Source organism: Balaenoptera borealis, assembly GCF_965194805.1.
Source record: "Balaenoptera borealis genome assembly, contig: HAP1_SCAFFOLD_422, whole genome shotgun sequence".
NCBI lineage: Eukaryota > Metazoa > Chordata > Mammalia > Artiodactyla > Balaenopteridae > Balaenoptera > Balaenoptera borealis.
The window spans coordinates 270,371-276,370 of record NW_028123774.1 but is presented as its reverse complement, the minus strand read 5'-3'; the positions used below and the strand labels follow the sequence as shown (position 1 = coordinate 276,370).

General features: G+C 55.5%; 1 gene segment (V, D, J or C); it reads left to right on the top strand.

Moving 5' to 3' along the window:
• Window positions 1-5,333: 5,333 nt before the first annotated feature.
• LOC309621297 (Ig gamma chain C region-like) overlaps window positions 5,334-6,000 on the top strand; it is a 167,329-nt gene continuing 166,662 nt past the window's right edge. The window contains exons 1-2 of the C gene segment in view: window positions 5,334-5,337; window positions 5,574-5,824.

Below are 6,000 nucleotides of genomic sequence, written 5' to 3'. Positions count from 1 at the left end.
TGAAGAGGTCTGTTTCATTTTTTGTTCCTCCAGGGGAATTCTCTTGGTCTTTTAACTGAGAGTGGTTCTTCTGCTTCTTCATTTGGCTTATATTTCTCTTACTCTGTGAGTTTAGGAGAAACAATTATCTACTGAAGTCTCGGAGGGCTATATATGTGGGGGCGTCTCTGTGTAGCTTGTGTGGGTTTAATATTTTTTGGTACATGGGCTGTTTTTAGTGTGGATACCTGCCACCTCTTTCCTCAGTGCGTGTTGGCTGTTATCTCCTTGATAGGAAGTGTGACTGGTGTTGTGGTGACCAGAGCCCGCACTGGATGTTGAGCAGGGCCTCCTCTTTTTGCTCTGTGGTTGTCCCAGCCCTGTTGGGGGAAGGGCCTGCTCCCTAGCTGTTGGAGTAGAAGCCCCCAGATCTGTTTCTGAGCTGCAGTCTAAGGTAGGAGGTATTGGAGTGCGCCCACTGCGAGAGGAGCCGCTGAGTATTTCTCCACTGGAGCTGTCCACCAGTAGTGTGCTTTGTGGTGTCACCTGTCACCTGTTGTGCTGGCTCACAAAGTACACTGTTGTTGGCACTGCCCTTGGCCCCACCTCAGCTGTGGGGATGCCAGCAATCAGTCCTGGGGTCGCTCAGGCATTGTTTTCATAAGGTCACCAGCACAGATCCACTGAAGTCAGGTCCCAGGACCACAGTGGTCGTGCACCTGGACCCACTGTGAGTGCTATGGAGGCAGCTCAGACCCAGACCCGGCCCAGCCCCCATGTGCATGTGCCCACAAAGCCCACAGCTGCTAAGGCCAGACCCACCCCAGCCGTGGGAGCACCTGTTGTCTGCCTGGGTGTCCTACAGTCACCGAGTTTACAAAACTGGTGGTGGTGGTAAAGTCACAGCTCACACAGCCACGGGAAGAGGTTTCAGCCCTGCTTCCTATGTCACACAGCCCCTGGGGCTCACCTCTGTGAGGGGGTAACCCGTTGGCACACACTCCTGGAGCCCACTGAGGTGGTGTCCTGTCTAGTGCATGGAGAAAGAGGCTGCTATGGCATATCCCATCCCACTCTTCCCTTCATGTGCCACTTAACAATGGTACTTAGCTTCTATGGCAGACCCAGTCTTCTTCCTCATACACCCTGGTTGTGGCCGCACCACACTCCAGCTCCCTCGGGCTGTCTCCACGCAGCCAACACCAGTCCTCTCCCCAGGTCTGACCTCCAAAGCCTGACCTTCAGCATCCAGCCCCTGCCTATACCAGCAGAAACACGTCTCAGACTGGGGCACTCAGAGCAATGGCAAGGACTGTCTGTACAGGTCTCTCTCTGTTCTGCCTGCCACAGACCAGTTGCTGCGCTCTCCTCCAAACCTCTGAAACCCCCCTCCACCGCATGCCGGCTGATCTCACTGGTGAGGGGGCTTCCCAGGGTGTGGGAACCTTTCCTCCTTTACAGCTCCTTCCCAGGGGTGCAGGTCACAGCCCGCTTCCTCTTTTTTTCTCTTCTTTTGTTCTACCCGGTTATGTGGAGATCTTTCTTGTCCTTTCAGGTGTCTGAGGTCTCTTCCAGTGCTCAGTAGAGTGTTCTGTGAGAATTGTTCCATATGTAGGTGGTTTTGATGTATCTGTAGGAGGAGGTGAGCTCCACATTCTTCTACTCCGCCATCTTGATTCCCTCTTTGTTATCCGTCTTTTTATAGACTAGGGAACTCAAGGCTCAGGGCATTTATGTGAGTTTTCCAGGGGAAGGCTGTAGTAAATGTTGACCCTGTGTCTGCGACTCTGCAGACACAAAAGTCCTGATCCTTCCTGCTGCAAGAGGAGTGGCTCAGGTCCACACACTGCAGGGGCTGCAGGGAGCTGGTGTGGCTCAGAGCAGATGCAGCACCACCAGCAGAAAAGCAACTCACCATATGTGGGCTAACTGCAGTGGGTCAGTGATGGAGGGGGCGGCACATTTGGATATGAAGGCCAGCACATCATCAAGTCTTCAGAGGGGGGTCTTCCTGTTCTGGAATCTGAGGGAGCCATGTTTCCTGGTTCTGTTCATCCCGAGACCTCATCCACAGAAAAGCCACTTTCTCCAGCACAGTGTGGGTGCCAGAACCAACGGTCATTGGGAGCCTTCCAAGAATTCCAAGGGCGATTTGCTCTTCTCCCTTCCCTTCACCTTCAGCTGGAAATTTACGATGGCAGGAGTCTGTGGGAACAATGTGGAAGGAGTTCATGGCAGGAAAGAGCCTCAAACTCCAAGTCAAGACAGCCCTCAGGAGAAAAGCTGGCAAACTGCCTCAAACATGCATAAGGCTTGGCAATGCAAACAAATGCGTGCAAGCAAATGCACACAGCAATGACGGGGCCATTTGTCGGGCACCCCTCACTGTCCTGTATGGTGAGGGTGAGTGCCTGACACCCTTGGCCCCACCTAAGGCTGTAGATGCCCCCTCTGGGGACTGTTAGCCAAGCACTGACCTTGGCCTGATGTACTGTAACCTTAGGGCAAAGGAGGGGTGAAGGGGGTGTCATGATCCCTGAGACTCTGTTGAATGTCCAGGTCACTGTACTGAAGGGACAGGCATGTCCTTCTGTCAAAGGCATGCTGCCATCAGGATCTGAACCCCAAGAGCCCCTGCGCCCATCACTGAAAACCCACTGACGTTGCTCCCCCCCTTTCCTGTGGCAGCTCCCAGGGGCAACCAGCCTGTGCCAGGCAGAAAGAAGAGGCTAAAATGAGGTGCTCGTAGAGCAGCTCAGCCTCCCCAGATCTCCCAGACGAGGGTGTTCCCAGGTGCAGGGACGGCACAGTCAGGGGAGGCTGTGGACGCAGCATCGTTCTTGACAATGGAGGTGTGGGAGCAACCAGGGCTTCCCTTCTTGCATAAAAAGCCAGGCTGCAATGAGAGTGCATTTGCTCCTGCCCTTCCTTCCTGCCGCAGGTGCTGTGGGAGCCCTTCATGCTTCTAACCATGGCAGCAGCTCTGCAGTCATGAGGGAATGGCCAAGACATCCTCAGAGACACAGCCCGCCACCCCCGTATCCTGAGCACTGATCAAGTTCCCACCCCATCTCCTCGTTCCGCGGGGAGGCCAGCCAGCCTTGGTTGTCCTGTTGAAGATCAGGCCTGCCTGCTGTCCCCTGTAGCTGGAGGTGTCCTTCCCGTAGAGTGTGGTGACACTCCCAGTCAGTGTTCTCCCCCCAGGACCGTGGGGGAACTTAGGAGACTTCTCAAAACTTTAACCCCCCACTGCCTCTTCTGGGTTGTAGGGATGGAGGGGGGAAGAGGCCAGCAGGCACTAGAATCTTTTGTTCATTTTTTGACTATTGCCTTTTGAAATTTATAGCATGTGTTGGTGCCCCCCTACACACACTTATTAAAATTTTGTTTGTAAGTTGTTACCTTTTTCTTTACCCTTTTTTGCTCATGTCCTTGGGTATTAAAAGAGGTAATTCCTGTTTCTTTTCCTTTTTTTCTTTAAGATTTTTTTTATGTAGACAATTTTTAAAGTCTTTATTGAATTTGTTACAATATTGCTTCTGTTTTATGTTTTGTTTTTTTGGCCGTGAGGCATGTGGGATCTTAGCTCCCCAACCAGAGATCGAACCCACACCCTCTTTGCATTGGAAGGTGAAGTCTTAACCACTGGACCGCCAGGGAAGTCTCCCTGTTTCTTTTCCCTTTGGTAACATCTTGCAACTCTTGATTTATTGACTGAAGCAAACACATGCCCTTGTATGCCTTCTGAACTGATAGAAGCACCAAGCACTTTTTCCTCTTGTGTTTTTGCCCATAAGGACCTTCCTTCTGGAGCAAAATGTCCAGGGACCAGTTCCCCAAGGGTGGAGACCATCAGAAGCCGAATCTGAGACACAAAGCACTCCCCGCACAAACGTGAGGAAGGTCCTCCTCACTTGCCAAAACACACCCGCATTCTGGCCATCTGGTCTACCACAGTGCCAGCTCTAGGAAAACAGGACCCTGGAGTGGGATTAGTTCACCAAGGCTGTAGGGCCATGGAGAGCCCTGGGCCCAGCCGCAGCCCCCGCCCTTAAGCAAGGCCTTCGATCACCCAAGGACATGTCATCTCTGACTTCTCCGTCTCCTGGACACTGTGATCCAGAAGTTCAAGGAGCACAGGGAATGTTGTTCCCACCTGCCTCCCGTCATGGACATCAAGGCCGAGAGCCATTTGTAGCTCACTGGCTATTTTCTGAAGCAATTGCATGGATGTGTCCTGACTCTAATAAGGCAGCTGTGTGACGAGGGCACCCTGGCCTCAGGGGTCCAGTCCTCAGCTCGACTCCAACTCCTGCTCAGGACAGTCCAGCTGGGAGATGCCTTCCCAGCCACCTGCTCCGGAGTGGGGTGGGGGCACCCTGTGGGACACAGCTGTGGGCAGAAGCTGGGAGACTGACTCAGCATGGCCAATGGGCCCAGTTCTGGCCACCCCATTACAGAGATGCATACGCCTCACCTGGCACTCGCTGGGGCACACACCTGTAACGCCCATGTCTTTTCTCTGGCACGTGCTTGAAGTGGGTGGGGGCAGGAGCGGCATCCCAGGACTTGGCCATGGGTTGCTGTAGCAGGAGCCAAGCCTGGGCATGAGCACAGCCAGCCACATGGCCTGCAGGCTCTGGACTCACCACCGCTGCCCTGACCCAAGTTCTGCACACCATTGCCAGGAAGGGGGGCCGGGGCTGACTTTCTCTGAAGGGCTCAAAAAGCTCTGCTAAAGCCAGATCCTGTCACACCTGGGGGCCAAGAGAACACGCCAGCCACCAAGGGCAGAGCTGCATTCTCCACAGGGTACACTATATTGCAGCCTGGCTGATCCTCTGCTGTGCTGAAGAGACAGGGCCTGGGCTGGGTGGGGCCTGAGACACGGGGCTGGAGGAGAGGGGCTGGCAGGGCACGGTGGGCACCTCCCCTACCCCAGGCAAAAAACCAGAGGCGCTGGAAGGCCAGAGCAGACGTTTCCTGGAGGGCCTGGGACAGCCCCACCCCCCATTTCCTTAAAGAGAGACCAGATGCCCTGGAGCAGAGGGTGAGACTCTCAACAAGGCTCCCCATCCTTCAGCCTCTTTGCTGAGCACACAGGCCACCTTTAAATCAGGCTACAGCCAACCACCTGCCATTCTCCTCCAGGCACAGGGCCCAGCCTCTGGGTCTTGGGGTCAGCTGGACTCTCCCACACACACACACACACACACACACACACACACACACACACACACAGACTTCCCCACATGCTATCCACTGACCCCTCCCGCAGCAAGCCTCCAGGGCGTCATCACCCCCTCCCAGCCCCCAGCCATGCCTGTGCCCTTCTGTCCACCCAGCAGTGGTCCATGGGTGAGCACGCCTGCCACACTTACACCTGGCCTCTGGGTGCCTGTGAACATCTCCCCTCCGTGAGGGCCCACACTTGGCACACCTGTGGGTCCTGGCACCCCAGCCCCAGGTTCGATGCTGCTGAGTGCAGGCCTCCTCTTCCCCTCCCCCAGGACCCCCCAGGGTCCATGCAGTTCTGGGAGGGGGAATCCACTCCTTTAGACCATCATGCCCCTCCCCTCGCACCCGCCCTCCAGCCGGGGTCATCAAAAGAGCTGAGACCCTCCCCAAGGACCAGCAGCCGGGGGACAGGGCAGGGATCCGGCCCTGTGGGCACACAGTGGTCCAGTCTCAGCACAGCCCCAGCCCCCCTGGAGCCCCGCTCCCACAGAGGACAGCAAAAGGCCTCACAGTGCTAACAAGGGACTGCTGCCAGCGCCACAGCTGCGGCCAGAGAGACCCTGACAGACTCCGCAGGGCACGCCAGCAGGAGCCAGCCGCCTTGCGGGTCAGCAACGGCCCAGGACCCCGCCCACTGCCACTGCAGGGCTTTCTCCACCTGAGAACATAGCTCCAGCGCAGGTGGACGCGAGACAGCCTTGAATATGCTCTCACTTCTAAAAGAAAAAGGAAACCGCGCAGGCAGGCTTCAACACTTGGAGGATTATTAGCAGTGGCAAATCA